The sequence below is a fragment of the Callorhinus ursinus genome, unplaced genomic scaffold (genome assembly GCF_003265705.2).
Source record: "Callorhinus ursinus isolate GAN/ISIS: 27379988/994484 unplaced genomic scaffold, GSC_fseal_2.0 scaffold22, whole genome shotgun sequence".
Taxonomy (NCBI): Eukaryota; Metazoa; Chordata; class Mammalia; order Carnivora; family Otariidae; genus Callorhinus; species Callorhinus ursinus.
The window spans coordinates 10914723-10938951 of record NW_027397084.1 but is presented as its reverse complement, the minus strand read 5'-3'; the positions used below and the strand labels follow the sequence as shown (position 1 = coordinate 10938951).

The 24229-nt window shown below is 40.5% G+C and overlaps 1 long non-coding RNA gene across 1 annotated transcript; it reads left to right on the top strand.

Moving 5' to 3' along the window:
• The first annotated feature begins 1287 nt into the window (after positions 1-1287).
• Positions 1288-22839, top strand: LOC141374807 (uncharacterized). The gene is made up of 4 exons (XR_012381935.1): positions 1288-1418; positions 15971-16168; positions 16402-16460; positions 21491-22839. It is a non-coding gene; the product is annotated as an uncharacterized lncRNA (long non-coding RNA).
• Positions 22840-24229: the final 1390 nt, after the last annotated feature.

The window sequence follows — 24229 nt, the reverse complement described above, 5'->3', positions numbered from 1 at the left end:
TATGCAAAAGACAATGTCAAGAGAATGAGAAGACAAGCCACAGACTGGGAAAAAATATTTCCAAAAGACACATCTGATGAAGTACTGTTATTCAAAATATACAAAGACCTCTTAAAACTCAACAATAAGCAATCAAACAACCTGATTAAATAATGGGCCAAAGATCTTAACAGGCACCTCACCAAGGATGTACAGATAGCAAATAAGCATATGAAAAGATATTCCACATTATATGTCATTAGGGAAATGCAAATTAAAACAGCAATGAAATGCCACTACACATCTATCAGAATGGCCAGATGCAGAACACAGACAACACCAAATCCTGGTGAAGATGTGGGACACCAGAAACCCTCATTCATTGCTAGTGGGAATGTACAATGGTACCCCTACTTTGGAAGACAGTTGGGCAGTTTCTTAGAAAACTAAACATACTATTCTTACCATATGATCTAGCAATCAAGCTCCTTGGTACTTACCCAAAGGAATTGAAAACTTACATCCAACAACCAACCTGCCTACAGATATTCTTAGCAGCTCTATTCATAATTGCCAAAACTCGGAAGCAACCAAGATGTCCTTTAGGAGGTGAATGGATTAATAAACTCTAGCATATCCAGACACTTCTTTTTAATGCTAAATGGAATATTATTCAGCATTAAAAAGAGATGAGTTATCAAGCTAAGCGAAGACATAGAGGAAGCTTAAATGCATGTTAATAAGTAAAAAAAGCAAATCTGGAAAGGCTACACACAGTTCGATTCCAACCATATAACATCCTGGGAAAGGCAAAACTATGGGGACAGTAAAGATCAGTGGTTGCAGGGGTTGGAGGATGGAGGGACAAATGAACAGGCAGACCACTGAGGATTTTTAGGGTAGGAGAAATACTCTGGATGATACTGTAGTAATGAATACATGTCATTATACAAACCCATAGAATATACAACACCAAAAGTGGACCCTAATGTAAACTATGGACTTCAGTTCATTATCATGTGTCAATGTAAGTTCATCAACGGTTACAGTGTACCTCTCTGGTGAGGGCTGTTGACAATAAGGGAGGCTATGTATATGTGGGGCAGAGAGTATATGGGAAATCTCTGCCCCTTCCTCTTAATTTTGCTGTGAACCTACAACCGCTCTAAAATATTTAAAATATCTAAAATCTTTAAAATTAAAAAAAAAATTTAAGCATACTACCCATGAAAGAAATAATTTTGAATCTGCTCTGATTTTCTTAAAATCCCAAGCTGACACAGTATTTCACTACTATCAGTAAAACACTAATTGCAACATGCTTCACAGTTAACTGAGGCTAAGTTTCTCTGGTCTAGACTAATGGTCTCCATTTTTTTTTTTTTTTTTTGCATGTATCCCTGCCATTAAAAAACATGAGGATGAACACCCCAATATAGGTATGTATATTTATTTAAAAATTATATGTATGTAGCACTGTGCTTACATATTCTGTACACAGAGAGAATAGAAGGTTTTAAAAGGTGACATGCAAATAAATATAAACTGAAACTTTAATATCTTTTTCCTCCAACCATATGGATCATATTGCACAGACTTTGGCAAGTTTATTTTTCCCTCCCACTTCTAGAAAAAATAAAGCAGGGAGCTATTTGTGGATCCACCAGGGAGTACAATTTCTGGCCTCTCAATTTTTTCTGTTTGGTAAAGGACCTTAAAACTACTAAAGAGCAGGTCAGATGTTTGCCTATGCATGTAATCTGTGCTACATGGGTGTTAGAAGATCTTTGGTTTCCCTCCAGAAGCTTCCAGATTGGATTGATTTTGACCTGTCGTGTGAACTCTGTAAAGAAGGTGTAAATGAGTCATTATATAGGCTTGGGCTTTTTCTTTTATTTCCTCCTTTTTTCCCATTGAAGGAATAGCACAGAATTTTATGCAGCTTTCATGGTCTTTTCCTTTTGACAAAACATTGAAATGATGAACATTTATCAATTGTCTGTAACACAAGGTGTGTCATGAGATTCTTCATAGAAGTGTCCATTTGACTTTTGATCCATTCTATGTTTTGTTGTTTTCATTATTTAAGTCTCTAGTATAAATTGTATGGAAATTGCAGTCAACCATGGGAAAGCTTTTATTTCATCGTCAAAGGGGATGGCGATTTGTTTACTTTCCCTGCTTGCTTGTTAAAATAGGTTTTCTTCTGGGCGCCTGGGTGGCTCAGTTGGTTAAGCGACTGCCTTCGGCTCAGGTCATGATCTTGGAGTCCCGGGATCGAGTCCCACATCGGGCTCCCTGCTCAGCAGGGAGTCTGCTTCTCCCTCTGACCCTCTTCCCTCTCGTGCTCTCTATCTCTCATTCTCTCTCTCTCAAATAAATAAATAAAATCTTTAAAAAAAATAGGTTTTCTTCTAAATACAAAAGCAACACATGGGATGATAAAAAATTTTGGAAAATACAAAAAGCAAAAGAATAAAATTAAAATTTCCTATATTCATATTAACTAAAGATAATACCAAGCTAATCTCTTTTCTCCCCATGAAAGTAATGTTTTTCAAAATTCGGGTCATATTGCATTTCTTATTTCATTTCATCCTTATGAATTAATACCTGACCATTGTGAATATGTTTTCATGTGAAAAAATTTTCAAAACCTTTATTTTAAATGAGTGCAAACTATTTCATCAAGTGGATATATTATAATCTAACCATTCCCTTATGATGGATGCATAGGCTGTTTCTAATGTTTTTGTGTGTGCTTTATTTTTTCCCCAACCTTATTGAGCAATCATTGACAAATATAATTGTATATATTTAAAGCATTCAAGGTGATAATTTGATATACGTATACATTTTGGCATGATTACCATCAAGGTAATTGACACATCCATCCTCTCACATATTTAGCTCTTTTTTTTTTTTGTAGCGAGAATGCTTAAGATTACTTTCAGCAACCCCAAGTATACAGTACTGCTATTAACTGTAGTCACCATGCTGCCTCAGAACTTATTCTTCAACTGAAAGTGTGTATCCTTTGATCTACATCTCCCCAATTTCTAATTTTTTGATGTCATCTTTGCAGTGACAAGCATCCTCATATGTATGTGTTTTATTACATTTCATATTATTTGCTTATGACAGATTCCAAGAAGCTCAATTCCTTCCTTAGAAAGAATTTGAGCATTAATAATACTTTTGATGATATAAAATTGTTTCATTGCTTTATAGAAAGCAGCCACTAATTACACACCAATTAATGATGGATAGAAATGGATGTCAGTCAACATAATTATGGGTACTGAGTATTATCTCTAAAACATTCTCAAGAGAGGTTGACTGGAAAGGGGCATGAGAGAATCTTCTGTAGTTTTGGAAGTGTTCTGTACATTGATTTGTGTGCTTTCACTCTGTGTGTGTGTGTGTATGTGTGTGTACATGCATGCATGCGGGTCAGAAATCATTGAATATTACCTTTAAAATTTGTGTCCATTACTGTATGTATATTATTTCTCAATATGTTTTTTTTTACATTGTATGTATGTTTTATATTTGCCCACTTGACAGATGGGAATAGTATATATATTTTTTCATCTTTCCAAGTGCATCATTATGCCTCAAAGAGGGATCACCAAATTTCTTTGTTTGACCATCAGTACATTTTAAATAATGGGATTTTCCACTGTGGTCAATGAGTGAAAGCCTTATTTGCATTGTGTCTGAAAAATCAACATTAAATCTCCTTGGTGAATATTCTTTTGGAGGGTTGTAACTCATTCTCTCTTTTCAGTTTATTCATTGCTTTGTTCAAATGCTATTTTGGTATACTTTCCAGACAACATCTATGAAATATTTTTTAAGAATATTAAAGCTTTGAAACTCTAGGTACAATACCAGGGTTTTTAGTATCTAGAAGAGTGTATCTCAGACTTGAATGCATGTACAAATCCACCTGAGATTCTTTGTGGTGTTGTTTTTTTTAACATATAGCATAGAATTTACCACCTTAGCCATTTTTAAGTGTACAGTTCAGTAGTGTTAGGTATGTGCACATATAGCAGATCTCTAGAACTTTTTAATCTTGCACAACTTTTGGGGCACCTGGGTGGCTCAGTTGGTTAAGCGTCTGCCTTCAGCTCAGGTCATGATCCCAGTGTCTTGGGATCGAGTCCTGCTCTGGGCTCCCTGCTCAATGGGCAGCCTGCTTCTCCCTCTCCCTCTGCCTGCCGCTCCCCTTGCTTGTGCTCTCTGTCAAATAAATGAATAAAATATTTTTTTAAAAAATCTTGCACAACTTTATAACTACTGAATGACAAATCTCCATGTCTCCCTCCCCCCAAGCTTTTGGCAACCATCATTCTTTCTGATTCTGTGAGTTTGAATATTCTAGATACCACATATAAGTGGAATAATATGTATTTGTGTATTTGTCTTTTTGAGACTGCCTTATTTCATCTAGCATAACGTCCTCAAGATTCACCCATGTCATTGCATGTGACAGGATTTCTTTTTTAAAAGCAGAATAATATTCCATTATATGTATATATACCACATCTGTTGGTGAGCGCTTGAGTTGCTTCCACCTCTAGGTTATTGTGAATAAATGCTGTAATAAACATGGGTGTGTAAACATCTCTTTTAGATCCTGCTTTTATTGATTTATTTATTTTTGGATATAGACTCAGAAATGGGATTGCTAGATCATATGGTAATTCTATTTTAATATTTTTAGTGAACTCCATACTCTTTTCCATTGCAACTGTACCATTTCACATCCATCCTCCTCTCCCCCAACAGTGCACAAAGATTCCAATAGCTCCATATCCCCACCAACATTTGCTATTTTCTTGTTTTTGTTAGTTGCCATCTTAACGGCTGTGAGGTGCAGTTTTGATTCCATTTTTTTAATGACTATTGATGTTGAGCATCTTTTAAATATACTTGTTGGCCATTTGTATATCTTCTTTAGAGAAATGTCTGTTCAACTTTTTTCCTGTTTTTTAATTGGGTTATTTATCTGTTGTTGTTGAGTTGTAGGAGTTCTTTATAGTAGTGGATATCAACTCCTTATCAGATATGTGATTTGCAAACATTTTCTCCAATTCCATGGGTTACTTTTTCATTATGTGGGTTGGTTATTTTGTTGTTGTTGTTTGATATACAGAAGTTTTTAACTTTGATGTCCCATTTGTCTATTATTGCTTTTGTTCCCGGTGCTTTGGTGTCATATTTAAGAAATCATTGCCAGGGACGCCTGGGTGGCTCAGTCAGTTAAGTGTCTGCCTTTGGCTCAGGTCATGATCTCAGGGTCCTGGGATCGAACCTCAAGTTGGGCTCTCTGCTCAGTGGGAGACTGCTTCTCCCTCTGCCTGCCGCTCGCCCTGCTTGTACTCTCTTTCTCTCTGTCAAATAAATAAATAAAGTAAAAAAAATAAAATAAAAAGAAATCATTGCCAATTCCAATGTCATGAAGTTTTCCCCTATGTTTTCTTCTAGGAGTTTTATAGTTTTAGGTCTTTGATTTATATCTTTGATTCATTTGGAGTTGATTTTTGTATATGGTATAATGTTAGGGTGTAACTTCATTATTTTGAACGTGGATATCCAGTTTTCCCAACATTTGTTCAATGTCCTTTCCTCATTGAATGATCTTGGCACTGTTGTTGAAAATTCTTTGACCACATATGTGAGGGTTTATTTTTGGGCTTTCTGTTCTATTCCATTGATCTACATTTCTGTCTTTATGCCAGTACCACATTGTTTTGATTACTAAAGCTTTGTAATAAGTTTTAAAATCATGAAATATGAGACCTCCAACTCTGTTTTTGTTTTTTTAATCAAGATTGTTTGACTATTCCAGATGTCTTGAGATTCTATATGAATTTTAGGATGGATTTTTTTTTATTTCTGCAAAATATACCATTGAGATTTTGATAAGAATTATATTAAATCTGTATATTGCTTTGGACAGTACTGACATGTTAACAGTATTAAGCCTTCCAGTCCGTGAACACAGATATCTTTCTAAGCTTTCTCTCTTATGAGTAGTTTTTGCATATCTTTTACCCTTTCGAAGTCATATTAATATTTTTCATTTTCAGTGTTAATAAACTATATATTAAGAATATTAATGTTTTCTCATTATTGTAGCAAATATTTTCCCCAGCAATATACTATTATTTTATAGAGTACTTTTGGACTATAAATAAAGTCAAACCCTTTTTAAAATGTATGGGACATTCGTATTTTCCTTTTTGCAGATTATCTGTTCATACCGTTTTCATTTTAATTTAGGGATTGGCATTTTTTATAATTTATCTGAAAGAGTTAATTTTATGTTATAGTAGACACCTATTGATTTAACTGCTTAACACCCCTTGTTAGAAATTGGCCTCTCCTCTATCCATTTAGTTGCAGTGGGGCAGCATGGTTTCATAGTGAACTTCTGACCCCCACCTCCACTCTGGCCACAGTCAGTTGGTCCTGGGATAGACATCAATCCAGACTAAGTTATTCACAGCCTTCCCCAGGAATTTGGAATAGAACCAACAGAGTCAGGTCATCCCCATCCAAGTAGCTGGGCAACCCACAGTAAAACTTGGGTGCTTCTGGGGACCATGTGATCACCATGTGCTCTGGGAAACAGAGGATCTGTGGGAAAAGAGAAGTATGAAGTAGAGAATCCAGGGAGTGGGAGGGACAGATACCTTGATAATGTTCTGGTGCCGATTCTAGTAACTGAGATCTGGCTGCCTTCCCACCCTTAGTCAGTTTTAATTTAAGTTAGCTTAAATGGTTCTCTGGCAATTATATTAAAAAGTACTAGTTAAGGGTGCCTAGGTGTCTCAGTCGGGCTCCATGCTCAGTGGGGAGCCTGCTTCTCCCTCTGTCTCTGCTCCTCACCACCCCCTGCCCCATGCTCTCCCTCTCTCTCTCAAAGAAATAAAATCTTTTTTAAAAAGTACTAGTTAATAAGTATATATATTCAGTTTTTTTTTAACAAATAAATACAGAGTACTACCTGCAGGCACTGTTCTAGTCTAAAATATACCAGTAGTCAAAGTAGACATAATCCTTGTTCTCACTGAGCTTACATTCAAGAAGCAGGCAGACAGGAAACAGAGAAACAAGTAAATGTATAGAATGTCAGTGGGCATTTGTACCATGGAGGAAAATAAAGCAATCCTTTGGGGGAGGGGCAACCCTAATGAAAAAAATGACATAGAGGTCTGAAGAAAATGAGGACCAGATCCTTGAGACAGAGGGAAAAAGCAAGAGCAAAGGCCTGGGAATAGGAGTGTGCCTGATGGGTTCATGGCACAAAATGGCCAAATGTGGCTGGAGTGGAGTAATAGAGGGGAAGACCAGAAGGAGGCAAGATCAGAGAGGAGGCCAGAGGGTCTTGAGGCCACTGCAATGACTTTGGCTTCTACTTGGAATGAGATGGAAGCCATTGGAAGAACTGAAAAGAAGAGAGAAGTGATCTGCCATGTTGCAAAAGGATCACTCTGCCTGAACTTCTTTGTCATGTATGATGAAGAAGTGCTTTTCAATTCTGCCTTTATTTAATTTGGATGATGGTATTTTTTGCTATACAGAAGTGAGACTGTGGGGCTGTTCAGGCTCCAGGAGTCACCATTCTTCCTCTGTAATTGTGTAACCCAGAAGCCCTGTAAGAGTTGGGTTTGTTATTGTTTGTTTGTTTTTTGTTAATATGCTCAAAACATAATCTTTCCTTTTATTATCTCTTTCTTTTTTTATGTTTAGAATGTCCTTCTCTATAAATGTCACTTAATATCTTAATCTGTGTTTTCAAGTAGAATCTTTTTTTTTTAAGATTTTACTTATTTATTTGACAGAGAGAGACACAGCGAGAGAAGGAACACAAGCAGGGGGAGTGGGAGAGGGAGAAACAGGCTTCCCGCCGAGCAGGGAGCCTGATGCAGGGCTCGATCCCAGGATCCTGGGATCATGACCTGAGCCGAAAGCAGATGTTTAATGACTGGGCCACCCAGGCGCCCCTCAAGTAGAATCTTATATCTTACAGTTATATAGAAATTTTGAACCCAAAATGGAATTAGCTGTGTTTTATTTTCCTTTTCATATAAACAATTAAAAAAAATCATCTGTTGAATAATTCTTCCTTGCACCAGTGGATTATGATATTTATCTCAAAAACACAAACTGATAGATCTCTTTAAGAATGATATTCTATTCTGCTGTATTAGTTTTTCTTTTCATTCTTGTGTCAATACCACAACATTTAAAAATTTGATGTTCTGTGTTATATTTTAATTTTTGTGGAACAAGAAAAATGTTGATTTTCCTCATCAGTCTATTCTTTCATGTCCTCAAATTCCAACAAGAAAACAAAATTCCACTGGGATTTTCTTCAATGGGACTGCCTTAAGCTTATAAGTTAATTCGAGAAGGATTTATCTTTATAATAGCCAGTTTTTTCACCCAGGAATATAATCTATGTCTCCATTTATTTCAACTTACTTATGTATATTTCCCACTAAAATTTTGGTCATACAGTTCCTGTATATTCTAGGATGTTTTATGCTTTTTTGCTGCTACTGTCCACATAATTTTTTTCATTAGCGTCTTTCAATCAATAATTGCTCATATATTGGAAAACAAAGCATGACTCTGGATATTTTACTCAATTTCACTTTATTTTGGGGGGGTTCCTTATTTACTCCTAAGTTTACTGCTTAAGTATGTCTTAGTAATAAAGGTTTTCAGTAAGAAAGTCTTCACAGTTTCTTTGATTATCTGTTTTGTAGTCTCAAAACACCAACTAATGGAAAACATGGCTTTGTCATCTCAACACACTAAGACGAATGGAAACTCTTGCTTAAGAAGTCTACATTTCTTTAAAAAATTTTTCCCTACATGAATTTGGCAGATATCTATGTGGGATCCTCATATGTGCAACCCTAAAGCCTATTCTTTGTCAAATTAACTTATTATGATTTATTTGATAATTATTTCTATTTATAGTTATACAACAAATGCCGAAATATATCTACTTACAAAAAATTAAATATTATAAATAGAACCGAAGTCCCTACTTAGTCTTCACCCTCTATCCTGTCCTCTCCAGAAGTATGTATCTTTCCAGAACTTTTTCCAATACATTTACTCTCAGAAAAGACACAGAGTTGCTCAAATTTAGTTTTACTTTCTATTTTTTAATGCATAAATATTGTCAAACTGTACATATTATTCTGCAATTTACCTTTGTAAATTGTAAATCTCACCAGTACTTCCTTCTTCCATGTTGCATGGTCTTCTACAATATGGCTACACTGGTATATTAGCCATCTCCCAGTCATGAATATTTTGGTTGTTTTCTGTGTTTTTGCAATCAGAAGACATGTGATGATGAACACCTTGCTTGCTTCCTAGAGTACCTAATAAGTGGTAGAATATCAGCTGAAATATTTTGATTTCTCACTGAGTTCCTAACCTATTTTCAAGGTCTTAGATCATTTTCATTATTTTTTCCATAGTAAAACGGTATGGAGACGCAGAGTTATCCTCTGAGACTTGAATTGGTTAATTTGGGCCGTTGTTTTCTTTATTGGACAGGGTGATTCCTGGAAACCTCATGGAAGCAAGCTGCTGCTGTTTGTTTTTTACCCTGTGCCGTCTGGCTTGGAACATTTCTGGAGTCGCTCAGTTCATACACATGTAAAGGAGTGACTGTTTCTGGGTACAGGTTGTTTGGTGGTTTTTAAAACCTGGACATGGGCCTCTGTTTTTAGAGGACTCAGTTCTGTGTACCTTGTTCCTCCATACAAAGGAGCTCTATGTAAGGAACCATTCATTACACCTCTCGAATGGGCCATAGGAGAGAAGCGATTTCACTCCCGCCCACTAGTTATTACTCCGAGGCATGGGCCAGAGTTGAAATCAGTGAGAAAAACATTAATCCTACTCCTTTTGCATGATTTAAATTCTGCCCTCCCATATCTCATCAGTACAAATCACCCTAAAACACCCCTTACCCTGTTCCCTGGTGTATCTCTCCTTTACTCCTCATTTCTTTATCCAATGCCATGTGCATTTGTTATATTCCTACCACTCTAGGCAAACCAACGAGTAGCCTATACACTTGGCCTTATGAGAAGGATGATGGAAAGGAAATATCATAAAATATCTTTGATTAATACAGAGTAAATTTCAACTAAACAAAACCTTAAAATTACTTGCACTTTGGAGTCCTATTGTTCTGGGTTCAAATTCCAGCTTTATTTGTTCATATCATAATAAGCAAATATTTGCCATCAAGCCTAAGACCTTGAGCCAGACACTTAAAACTGTTTGAGTCTCAGTTTTCTCATCTCTAAGGTGGGTATAATAATATTTATCTCACATAAAGTGATATGAGTATAAGAGCATGTAGAGAGCACTCAACCAGTGGTAGCTATTACCTTTATGGCAAGTATTTGATATGAAACACCACCAGGTGACATACTTGTCTCTGTATTGATTTAGGCAGATCTCCCCGGTCATTTTTCTAAGGCCCAACAAGAACCTGAATTCTCAAGGAATGCTTCAGCTGGACTTCTCAGACTTGCAGGACGAATGCAGGGAAGTTAATCAAACATCTTAATAAGATCCTTAACAATACTCATGGAAAGAAAGGCCTTACTTAATGTCCCCAAAGAGTTCTTTCCTGATTTATGAGACTGGGGTATGCCATTCTCATGAAAGCCAAATCTGGTCATTGCCCTCTGCTGCTTCAAGCCTGTCCAGCCTAAACCTGTTAGCCGGGTTACTAGATCTCAGATCCTCTGGATTTGCTTCCCTCTTCGGCCTCTTGCAATGTGTTTTCCACATTCCATTCAGATTCACCTTCTCTCTGTTGCTCAAACCCAATGTGTTCTCATCGCCAGGCCACTGCTTTTTCTGTCTGGTACACTCTCTTCAACGTACCCCCTAACTTTTACTCATTCTCTCTGTGTCACTTGAGATGTCATTTTCTCTGGGTAACATTCTTTGACTTCTCTGAGGCTGGATACCGTGTAGTTCTGTGCGTTCCCATCACTTTCAGAAATTCTTTTGTGTTCCGTGCTCCTCCTGTCATTGCCAATGGTCAATTCATTTGTCTGTATCCTTGACTAAATAATAAGCTCTTCAAGTGCGGGAACTGGGCACCAGCTCTTATCACAGACTGCCACACAGAAGACATAAAATCCATTCTTGAATGTATGAATAAAGAGTGTTAAAGAACAAAAATTCAACTGAGTAAATTTGAAGATCTAATTGGCTTTATTAAGCAATTCACGAATCCGGCAGCAGCCCATCTAGCAAGTGGCTTGGAGCTGTACAAAGGGAAGGTTTTTATGGGAAGGAGGGTGGAGCGAGGAATTATTAGCAAAAGAAAAGAAAAGGATTGTTTCAGGCAAGGTCACTTTCCCTGAGGGGAAGAGCGAGGGGTGTTATCATGCAAATTACCTCATCTTCCTTTGAGGGATAGAGAGAGCCCAGTGACAGATTACCTCACTGATGCTTATCAGAAAATTCTGGACTGACTGTGAAGACTACATTTCTGGGGGAGGTTGAAACTATAATTAGTATAGGTATTAAGCTCTAGTTTGGGGGCTTAGCCCAAGTGATGCCATTTTGGGCCAGTGGCTTTCTTCTTAGCAACAGATTGGAGCCGGAAAAGGATGTACACTTTTAGTATAGTAATCTGACCAGTTTGTCCAAGTAGAAGATTTACAGTGGGGAGTTATGGGAAGTAAGATCAGGAAATAAGTTCATTCCAGATTTTAGAAGCTCTTAAGAGTTAAATTAAGTGTTTGATCTTTATCCCGTGAGCACTGAAGAGCTATTTAAAATTTCACCTCCATGAAATGACATGATTATAAGTTTATTTAGGGATATTATTAATTAATTAAGCAGTGGAGTACTTTATAGAGAAAAAGAGTAAGAGATTGCAGACGGGAGATTACACTTGGAACTTATTTTTTATTTCTATCCATTTCTTAGTCTTATGCTTATTTCTATCCATTGCAACTAATACAATGGCTTGCATTTCACTGATGGTCGGTAACAGTGTCTAAGTGAATGAATAAGGTATATGAAAAAGGACAGATGCACAGGTTTTGGCAAGGAAGATTTGCTAAGACTTGACTGGTTGCTGTGGAAAGGTGTTAAGTAGTTAATAGTTACAACAGTTACCATTGCTAGAAATAGGGGAAACAGGAACAGAATCCAGTTTATGGAAAAGGTGAGCCCAGAAGTCCACACTTTTTGTGTATCTTTTTCCTAGAAGGGATGGACAAAAAGCAAGTCATTCTCAAGATATCCTTAGCCTGAAGAGCAGTTCATAATATCCCCACTGTCTTTCTCACCTCTTGAGTGGCAGGAAGGAAATTGCCAGAAGGTTGAGTGAGTCACCCACAGTCATAAAGCCAGGAGGACATACTCTAGGGGGGCCTAACGCCCTCCTGACATGGTTTTCCTGTGGCTAAGAACATGAAGTCCCCTTACTTGTGCTAAAAAGCAAATCCTGATTTGAATAAGAGCTTCATGACACTCTGGTTATTAATATAAGCATAATATATATATTATATATATTAATATAAGCATAATATAATATAATATAATCTTCAACTTTTCATCTAGGTTGAAGGAGATGAAATTCGAATTGCCTGTAGTGTACTTATAAAGCAATAGTTGAAAGGAAATAAAAACCATGCTGCTCTTAGTAGAATCCTCTGGGTGGTGGTTTTCAGGGAATGCACTCTTGGGTAAAGAAGGGAAATGTGGCAAAAATGGTTAAATTACAGCTAAAGGGAAGGGTGCAAGTGAAACTCGGTGATATGTCGTCCAAGCTGGGGTTAAGTAAATGGCAATCACCCTCCATGCAGGTTTAACCAGTGACGTTTTCCCCAAGGCATAAAGATGTTGACTTTCACACATACTTGGCCAGGGGTCTGTGGTTGCCGCCTGCCAGCTATGGGCCATATGCTGCCCACCCAGACAGCCTCCGGAACTCCATTCCCTCACAAATGCCCCAGCTAGGGCACCCTCATGTCAATGAAACTGGCTGCGTCATACATGGGGTAGGCCATGGTTATTCCTTCACACACAAATATTGATAGAGTGCCTACTTGTACAATACCGTGCTAAGTCTACTGGAGGTGGGAAAGAACCATAAATACCAACAAGAGTAAAGCATCCCCTGAGCCTAAAAGGAATTTACAGTCTACTCAGGCAGACAAAGCACATCCCTTGAGAAGAAAAACAGCACAAAATTTTAATATAGCATTATAAGAGGTGTAGGAATCCCAAGATACTATGCCCACACTCAACAGTATGTCCAAAAATCAAGAGGTGACCTGAGTTTTTAGGACAGAGATAGAGCTTACTTTTTGTTGGAGGGAAGATCTTATGGAGGAAAGTTGAGCTGGATTCTTTTGCTGTTCTTATTCAAACCTGGCCTGAGGCTAAGCTAAATCATGCCAGATGAGTCAAAGAGAGATAAAACCATTAAACAACAGAGTGCCTGGCTTGCACAACCCAACATCCGGGCTTGAAGCCTTTTTCCTAGGCATGGCCAGTTCTGCTATTGCATAGCCTCAGCCTAGTATTGCATCCTTTACTGTGCTGAGACTTTAAATTTACTGAACTTACTGTTTTAGGACTGGTATGAGCTTTCAGTTGTCAATTATGAAGGATTTTTTTTTTTTAAAGATTTTATTTATTTGACAGAGAGAAAGACAGTGAGAGAGGGAACACAAGCAGAGGGAGTAGGAGAGGGAGAAGCAGGCTCCCCACTGAGCAGGGAGCCCGATGTGGGGCTCGATCCCAGGACCCCGGGATCATGACCTGAGCCGAAGGCAGACACCCAACTGACTGAGCCACCCAGGCACCCCGTCAATTATGAAGGATTAGACAAATCCCTGGCTAATTAATTAACCAGGAAATGGAAGCCATCTCACCCTAGAATTTAGGATTATTGGGTCACATCAGGGAGGATCCCAGAGACCAACAGAACATGCTAGACCTGATGGGGGACCCTGGCCTAAGACTCTGAAATCAGACCAGAGGTCAAAGGCTGCCTTTTCTGGGCAGAACCTTGGTAGGGAGGAAACACTCTGAGATGGGGTAAAAAGAGTGTTCTCTGCTCAGTCCCTCCTTCTATAAGGGGGAGAAGACAATATGAGGTATAGAACTGAATAAAGGTGCTCATCTTCTATTCTAATCCAGAAACCCTGAGAAATTAAAAATCCAATGCAAGCTTTCTAACACTGTGGTTATTATAGAACCTGGGAGATCAACCAAGGCCTTTCTACTTAAAACCTAGGGCAGTTGTTAGCATACTGAGAAAGGACCCCCATCTAGACGGTGAGGTGTCTGACATGAGCAGAGTGAAGGAAGTGATTTCAGATTAAGAGCAAATCCTCAGAGACAGGTACCACTTGGCCTCTTGTTCACCTGCAAACTCCCTTTCCCTCAAACTTAGTCTCCTCTTGAAGTCTTCCCTGACTGTGTCCACTTTGAGCCACCAGGGTTCCCTACCCCACCCTCCATAATTGCATATCACATGGTAATGCAGTGAGTCATTCAACCACATGAATCCCTCTTTAGACAGTAAATTCGTGGAAGGAAGAGACATCTTAAACACACTCTATTCCCAGTGCCTACTACATGTCTAATATGTCGTAAGGATTCAATAAAAGTTTATAGACAGAATGAGTCCTTGGGAATAATAGTTGATAAACTTGTGGCCCAGGGGCATGTTTCTCAATCTGGAGTCCTGGAGCTCCAGACAGGTGTTTTGGGGGTCCCTGTGGAATTGTGGGGCAGAGCACTCCCAAGTGTCCTTTTCCTCCTGTAATGGTCTTTGATCCAAGTGGTTCTGCTTTTGGCTGTTTTAAATAATAGGAGTTTGTTTGTTTGAAAACAGTTTGAAAACTGCCAGAAAAATCTTGGAGGTGGAAAAAGGAAGAGCCTTTGGGACTATATGATACAGTATCAGTGGGACATTGTTACAGGATAAAGGGGAGTCGGGCCACTCAGTAGTGTCGTGGAGCAGGGTCATAGCCACAAGACTGACTGTAGGCCAGTAGAGAGAGGACCTGTAGAAGGAAAAAGGTGGTCAGAGAGATCTTCTGAATCACTCCTTGAGGGCCTCCCTTTAGTCACTGGCTATGGACCAACTTCCTTAATATAGCAGACAAGGCCCTACTTCCCTCTCTTGCTCTCCCACTGTCTCACTCTATATTCCAGCTGCTCTACCCTCAAATACAACATGATCTTTCTTGCCTCAGGATCTTTGCACAGGTTATTCCCTCTGCCCGGAAAACTTTCCTCCTCTTCTTTTGTGGGCCAGTCCTTCTTTGAGTTTCCATTGAAATGTCCCTTTCTGACATCCTACCTCCCTCAACCTAGACCAGGGTGGATCCTTTATTCCCTGTATTTCTAAAGATTTTTTTTTATTTGAGAGATAAAATGAGATAGAGAGAGAGCATGAGAGGGGGGAGGGTCAGAGGGAGAAGCAGACTCCCTGCTGAGAAGGAAGCCTGATGTGGGACTCGATCCCAGGACTCCAGGATCATCATCTGAACTGAAGGCAGTCACCTAACCAACTGAGCCACCCAGGCGCCCCTCCCTGTATTTCTAATTTAGTGGGCTTATCACAATTGCAATAATCTATTCAAGGACTGCACCTGTCCTTCCGGATGGGTTGTAAGTTCTGAGAGAAGGAAGTTCACCACTGTATTCCCTGCACCTAGCACAGCATCGAGCACCTAGGAGGTGCTCAACAAATTCATAAAAAATGTGATTGGCAACCTCTAAAATTGCCCCAGTTATCCCTACCTGCTAGTAGTCACAGCCTGTGTCATCTCTTTACCTGGAGTAGCTTGCTTCAAACCCATAGAATTCAGTACTGTTGAGGGTATGTAATTTCCATGATTAGGTCACAAAAGATGGTAACTATCTCACTTTACATGCTTTGATGAAGCAAGCTTATGTGTTGGAAAAGCTCAAGGGATCATTTCCTGCTAACAACCACATGAGCTTGGGAGTGGATGCTTCCCCCAGTCAGCCTTCGGATGAGATCTCTGCCCTGGTCGACACCTTGATTACAGCCTTGTGAGAGACACTAAAGCTGAGGATCCAGCTAAGCATGCCTCAACTCCTGACCCTCAGAAACTAAGAGGTAATAAATGTGTGTAGTGTTAAGCTACTAAGTCTTGGGGGGTAATTTCTTACACAGCAATAGATAACTAATAAGACAAATAAGTGAATAAATCAGTAAGTGAATGGATGAAACTGAAGACCTCACTAAAAGAAAGGGAAGTTAAGACTGGGGTGGGGAGGAAGTGTATCAATGTGCTAAGACAGAGGCAATTGTCTATGCTTCCTGTTTGATTATGTTTCTCTCAACTGTAGAATCTGGAGAGGTTTTGGGGAAAAATCTTCCAAAGTGTTCAGAATCAGAAACTCACCAGGTGAGTAGACATTTTGTATGCCCATGCACTATCTGATATCATTCACGAGAATTTGTGTTTGTAGATGAATAGCAAAAATACATCCTCATTGATACCATTCTCGATGCAATTTATATCAAAACCTGCAGTCTGGCTTGGGAGGCCTTTATTTTAAGTGGCTGTATTTCAAATCTTGATCCAAGTAACCCTCTCCGAGCATCTTTGTCTCATTTGTATTTGACATTGAAAATGAAAACAGCATTAATAAATTGTGATAGATTAGTGGGCTTTGATTGTGTCTACAGTGCAGATGTAAATAATATAAAATTCTTAATAGAGCTATAAATGACAGCTTTATCAATAGCTCTCGTAATTTATAATTTTCCATTGCATTTCAAAATGCTGACACTAACCTTTTTCCTAGATTGGTTTCCTCACTTCAGAGTGATAAAAGAGTGCAAAAAATAATGATATACTTTGGAGTGCATTCATGTTCCAACGTCTACTTTTAATGGAGGCCTACAAAGAAATTCCTTTTCTACCTTCCTAAATCTCATATTTTTCCTGCCCAGTTGTACATGGGAAATATAGTTGGTTATGAAATTTCCCTTGGGTTAAGCTTGTTTCAATAGGAACTACTAATTACTTTATCACTGAGGCATTGTAACCTGCCCTAACATTTACAGTTTATTTGTTCTCAGATAAAGGGCATTTGTTCTTCCTATTATTTATAATAATTTTCTTAATCTTATCCTAGAAGCCAAATCCTATTACAATTGCTCATTATAAAAAGCTCACGTTTGCTTTCTGGAAATGCATAAATGCATCTAATGGCACGATGTACCTTTGTGTGTATCCAAAAAGAAAGGGAGAAATTTGAAGAAATCTGAATGGTAAAATCTTGAACTTAAAGATGAGTTATGGATTGCTTATTTGAGTTACAAACTTTTTAAAAAATCATCACTGGGGCTCCTGGGTGGCTCACTTGGCTAAGTCTCTGATTTTGGCTCAGGTCATGATCTCCAGGTTGTGAGATTGAGCTCCACATCAGCCTCTGTGCTCAGTGGGGAGTCTGCTTGAGATTCTCTCTTAGCCTCTCCCCCTGCCCCTCCCCCTGCACTCTCGCTCTCTCAAAAATAAATAAATCTTTAAAAAATAAAATAAAATCATTATTTACAGAGTGATGCATTGTACTAGTCCTTAAAATGTCTGGCTTGTGTACAAGTTGCAAGAGCAGGATTCTATTTTTTAAACTTTTGAAATTCCAGTATAATTAACATACAGCGTTATATTAGTTTCAAATGTACAATGTAGTGACTCAACAATTCTATATGTTACTTAGTGCTCATCATGGTAAGTGGACTCTTAATCCCCTTCACCTGCTTCACCCATCTCCCACCCATCTACCCTCTGGCAACCATCAGCTTGTTCTCTATAGTTAAGAATCTGTTTTTTGATTTATCTCTTTTTTCCTTTGTTTGCTTGTTTCATTTCTTAAATTCTTAAATGAGTGAAATCATATGGTATTTGTCTTTCTCTGACTGATCTCACTTAGCATTATATTCTCTAAATCCATCCCTGTGGATGCAAGTGGCAAGATTTCATTCTGTTTTATGGCTGACTAATATTCCAAGACCAAGAGTCTTGAAGCTGTGGTACTGGGGCCACCGCCAAGAGGTAATGGATCAGAAGTTAAGATAAAGTAGATATGAAATTGTAATGGGAGCATACTGGGGCTGGAGAGGCACATACCTATGCTCGAGTGGGCTGGGAAAACAGCCTGTGAGTTTCTCACAAACCTCGCCCACTGAGTCACCTTCGTCTGCTGCAACAATTCAAACAGTGCTTGAAGGAAAAGGCTTAGTCTTACCAGTGTCCTTGCCCTCTCCTGTGCTTCCATAAGATGGGATTGTGGGGAGGGGTATCTGAACTGAATTACCGTGGGACTAGAATAGAGAGGTTTGGAATCCAAGAAGTGTCCCTGGGTGCTCCGATCCCCACCATTGCCCACTGCCTTCCCTCCTGACCTTTGCATAGACCTAAGTTGACTGTGGGTGTGCTTCATCCACTGGCCTCTTGGCCAGGGTTTGGGGGTGATTCCTGGCTACCTTGGTTCTCCAGGCTCTTGTTAGTGTTAAACCCCTCGAAGCTGTCTTCTATCTAGCTCCCGGTCTAGGTGATTAGCCCATGCTCTCCGCTGTGGGGTCATTTCCCCCGTCACAGTGGACCAGTCTCAACTCAGCCACTTTCTTCCCTCTCCCTCCATGAAGGAACTTCAGGAGCCCTGCCATACCATACGGGAACGGAGACAGTCACTGTGCCACCAAGTTTACTTAGGAGTGGCTATCTCCTATGCTTGCCGCAGGACAGGCTGCAAGGCAAGGTCATCCCAGAGTCCAAGCCATAAATTAAACAAAACAAAACAAACAAAATGCCCCTGCCCTTGGCATTACTCCCTGCAACTCTCCAGACTTCCCCTAAAATAGAGAGATGGAGAACCATCTAATTGACTTCCTGCCTCAAGTGACTCTAGAGCCTCTTCCCACTATTCATTCAGGTAAGAAGAACTTTTATTTCACTTTTCGAAATACATGAGCTCTCCTTATGGCATATCGTCCTCCTTGCCAACTCCAGCCTCAAGGTTGACTGATCAGATAGCATATGAGGAAGATCCACTTACCCATAAAGGAACTAATTCAGGAGGCATTTTGAAATATTATACCTCTTCTATAAGTCAACAGGACATATATCATCTGATTTGGAATGGTAATTGTAACTTGATTCTTTAAATATACTTAGAAATTCATTAGATGCCACATATGTGTCAGCCTTTAAAAACGATGAGCTTTCTGCCACTTATTGTATGATTCTATTTATATGACATTCAGGAAAAGGCAAAACTATAGGGACAGCAAACAAGTCAGTATTGCCTAGGGTTAGGGCTGGGGAGAGGAGCTGATGAAAAAGGGACACAAAGGAACTGTTTGGGGTGATGTATCTCGATTGTGGTAGTGGTTACTTGATTGCATATATTTGTTAAAACTTGTAGAAATGTACACCAAAAGGGGTAGATTTTATTGCACATAAATTACACCTTAATCAACCTGACTTTTACCAAAAAATGATAAGCTTTCCTGTTCCCCAGATTAGAGCTGACACATATTAAGCACTTAGTAAAGAATGCTCTCTTCTACCACTTTGATTGCATTAGCTCATTCAGTCTTCATAGTAACTCTGTTTGGAAGGTACTCTTTTATTATGATCATCTCTCATGTTACTGATAAGGGAAGTAAGACCTAGAAAAGTTAAGTAACTTGCACAAGACCACACAGTGAGTGCAGCTGGAGTTCAAACCCCAGATCCATTTGGTGGCAAAGATTGTGGGTTTCACCACTGTGTTCTATGGCCTCTCAAGATAAGTAAGTGTAGGCTGATAAATATTTAAGAGGTAAACTGGTCACATTTATGTTTGCCTGTACCTTGCCCTTCCAAGAGTCTTTTTTAGTTCATCACATTTACTCTCGGATCAGAAAGGCAATGGTACACCCCCACCCCAAACAGACACACATCCCAGGAACAGATTTCCCCAGTTGCCCCGGTCTGACATCCTCAGTTAGGGTGAGAGACACATTCCTGTCAGTAGCCTTCAGTGAACTACGAATGAGGCAGATCTTGGTGACTGTTTTTTAGGAGGATCCCCCAGAAAGTTCTAGGGATTGTGTGGCCCTCCTGACCAAGCCCCCAACCTGTGCTCTCCACTGGGGGCCTTGCAGTTCCAACCGACTCACCACTGCAGCCTGGTATGACAAAAATGGCAGACTTGTCTCCTGCTGACAGAGAGTTCCCTTCTCAAGGTCATATTTTTGTGACCTGGGTCTGAGAACACCAGCTCATGCTCCCTCAACAGCAAATGAATGAAGCACTGTGTGCATTAGCGGCTGGTGTTAGCACACCGCAGAAATCAGGGTGTCCAGCAGTCTCCCCAGCTGCTTTTCTCTATAACAGACTGCTTTTCGTAAAAAAAATTCTGGAGGTCAGTGTAGAATAGTGGTAAGATAGAGCAAACTTGTGGATTCAGGGTTGGTTCTTGCCTAAGAAAAAGGGGTGCCGAGCCCCACATCTGGTCTTCTGGTTCTTCCCACATGGTATGTATGCTGCAAAGCCCACTTCCCATTAGCAAGGCAGTCAGGGAGTGCACTTTGTTACGACAGAAGGTTTGGGCATGTGCCGAACCCACTGCAGCAGAAATTTAATTGGTCACGTAGCAATTTGCTCAGCCAGAGACCTTGGATCAGAAGCAGACAACGCAAACACACTGGAAGGGCAACGATCAACCCCCCCCACTCCCAGCAAATACCACCTTGTGTTTTCATCTTATCTGCTTTACTTAGGGAGCAATTTGGTCCTCCAAGACTTCGGGCGAGTCACCGATGCCCATAGGGCTGGCGGAAGGTGCTTTGGAATCAAGACAAGACCACCTAGGCCACAGCTTAACTCATCTGTCATCAACCTTTATTGGGCCCCTGGGCCAAAAGGCAGGGTTGGTCTACCATCTCACCAATGCACTTGTCCCTTATTCTTACTATTAAGGGGACCGGTTGGTACATTTGGTCAATTTATGATGAAGACAGGGAAGGCTGGGACAGGTTGGGTACGTTTTGGTGGGATGCTGAGAAGGGGAGAAATACAGGAGTCAGGGCAAGGTTGCAGATAGGGAGCCTTTCCTGAGCTGACAGAGAGACTCAGAAAGATGCTGTTGAAGCCAGGGACATCTTGGCACTGAAAACAGAGGATAAAAAAATAGTCAAGGAGATCCTTAAAGAACAAATTTTGTCTGTTCTTGGTTTGGCCTGGGATAGAACCTCTCTGTGCTACTCTAAATTGTTACCAGTTGTTTGTACCTCTCTATAAGGGAGTTTTCCCTTTTTTCTGGAGAAACCATGAAAATACCGGACATCTGATGGGAAAGGTCATGGTCAAGGGAATAAACGACCGAGAGGAGTGAAGACTGGAGACAAAAAGCAAAATGTTGCTTATATTTACCTTTGCAGCCCAAGCATGAAGGATAAAGAATATTCAAAACTGAGTGGGACTGGCACAAAGCAGCCGAAAGATCAGCCAAGATGCCAGCAGAAGGCCAGTCTTCACTCCCGAACAGTGGCTGGAGAGATCAAGCAATGGGCCCTCCTGGAATTTTATCTCCTCAACATTAGAAATCACATGCTTGAAACCTAGAAAGCCTTCTTACATGTTTAAATAGAAAAGAATATTGCTACATTTAGAGTCATCCCTTTTCCTGTTTCTTAGAAATCTGTTTTGTTATTTCAGTCCTCTTAAACCTCGTTGCTTCCATAATCTTTTATTCCATTTAACAGATAGCTTTTGGGTGACTAAAAGTGCAAACCTCTTTGCAAAGCTTATTGCTACCAGTGGGAAAAGATGGCCGTTTCCTAAAATTGCTCTGTGCTCTGCTCAGACCATTATGAAAGAAACATTATTGTATTCAAAAACCGAAAACATTATTGTATTCAAAAACCGAGCGCCCACTGTATACAAAGCCCCGTGCTGATAAGGGAGGGCTGTGTTTATCCAGAGTCATGCTGCCCTAGCAGTTCTGAAGATTGGGAATCCCTGATTGAAAGGAAATGCCATGCGATGGGAAACGGAGTTATGAAGTTTCCATTTCCGTGATTACTTGCACCCTCTGCAACCTTCCCCCGCCCAACTTCGTTTTTTTCTCATCTATAAAATGCACAAGATCACAGTTCATTGATTTAGGTAGTCTGTTCATTGATTTGTAAACATGGATCAAGATGCCAGACCATCATTTGTGCAAACTGGCCTTGCTCAAAGCCATGGAAACTAAAATAAATCAGCCCTTGGGCCAGCAAGCGGTCAGCATGACCTCAGGAGGCAGGGACTGGGTGCTCCTCATAAGCCTCCTCCACGCTCCTCCCCATGCTAAATCAGGGTTCACTGATGCCTTGCCCTGCCCTTTTGGTCTCCTAAGCACCAGAAGATTCTTGTCCTCCCCCACCGCAAAGGTTTAGTTACCTGCAGAATGCACCTGTATGTACAATCTCAGATTCCATTCTGGTTCCTAGCACTGGGGAAAAGGCCTAGAAACTTTGACGGCACAGGATGTTTCAAGTTTAGCCTTAAAAAAAAAAAAAAAGTAATATAGGTTGGTTTGTAGAGAATTTGGGCAATACAGACAAACACAAAGAACAGCTAAAATTTGCCTTTAATTATGTTTTCTAGTATTTTTATGCATATCAGTCAAAGCCATACTTAAGAATATATTTCAGAACAAAAACAGTGGTTGAGATACTGTTGTTTCTGCTTGTTCTATAAGAGTGCCCAAGCTTCCATGGGATTTTCTTCATCCTTTGCCCAACCTTCTGACCTGATCCAGAATAAGCGCATTCTTGGCCAGAGAGGGAGCATATTAAAATTCTAAATACGGTATGGCAGTCGTTTCCCAATTACCTGGGATTATATAAGACACTTCCAGGCAATGCAGTTTCCCTGTTCTGTTTTATTTTGTTTTTGGTGAGGTGAGGTGTGTATGGAGGGGACTGCCAAGTAAAGGAGTGGAGTCATTTCTTAGTCCGGAGCGGTCTCAGGGCCAGCAGCAGGGGCATGCTGGGAACACAGACTCTCGGGGCCCCACCCCGGTCCTCCTGCTTGAGAATCTGCATTTTCCTGAGATTACCCAGGCGCTTCCGAGCCGTGCACCTCAAGTCTGAGAAGCCCTGGCCTGTGGGCCCCCCCTCTCTGGCCTTCCTCAGGTGGTATTGATTGTCAGGATTTGTCCATAACGTTCACACCTCCTTGATGTTGAAACCAGCAATAAAAATCCCACCTCCATGGGAGTAAACACCTTTTCCTCAGGCCACAGCTCACGTTCTTTTGGGAAAACTCTAAATGTGTTACTTTCCAAAGGCCCTGAGAGTTGGGGGGTGCTCCAAATGGAAGGTCAAGTGAAGAGGCCAGCCCTCTACTTTGCCTCCCCCTCCCCCACCAAAGTCCACTCCTGGGTCACAGCTGTTGTGTTTGTGGCTCCTGCAGTCAGAGTAAATCATTCACCCCAGTCGGGGACAAGAGAGAAATTCACAACAGAGCTCTTTAAATTCAGTTGGGGGAGAAATGCACAATGATTTTTCCTTCCCTCCTCCTGGTCGTCAGCCCCCTTCGCAACCACACCTGCTTTATTTGAGGACTCAAATGATACTTTGAACCTTTGCTCATCCACCAGGGGGCCCCAGAAGGCACAGGCCGGCTGCTTGGATCCTGAGGACCCTATCAGGCTAGCTGGGATCAGGGACTCTGCGTACTGTGCTGCCGCTGATAGAGGGAGAAAAAGAGATGACAGACGCCAAAACAGTCCTGTCTGTCTGGGCTGCCAGCCACAACCATGTGTGGGCCTCGGGACGGATGCGGGCCCCCCCAGGCAGAGCCCTCCGAAGGGCTGCCTTCATTAGGCCTCCTTAAACCAGGCAGTGTCCCTGGGCAGCCATCTGAACCATCTGAACCATCTGGGAGGAGCGGTACTCCCCCTTCTCGGACTGGAAGTGCCTGGGGTTCTTGGTCAGGTCGTTCCCCTCTCTCTTCACAGACTTGAGAGAGTCGTAAAGCCTTTGGGCCTGGGCACCATGGCTCCCTCTGGTTCTGGCCCTGGGGGCTCCTCTGTCTTTTTGGCAGCATCTGACAATCCCTCTGGCTTGGCCGTCCAGCTCTCCTCTGGTGCCTCTGCACTCTCAGGCCCGGCTTCCTGGGGACTGATCTGA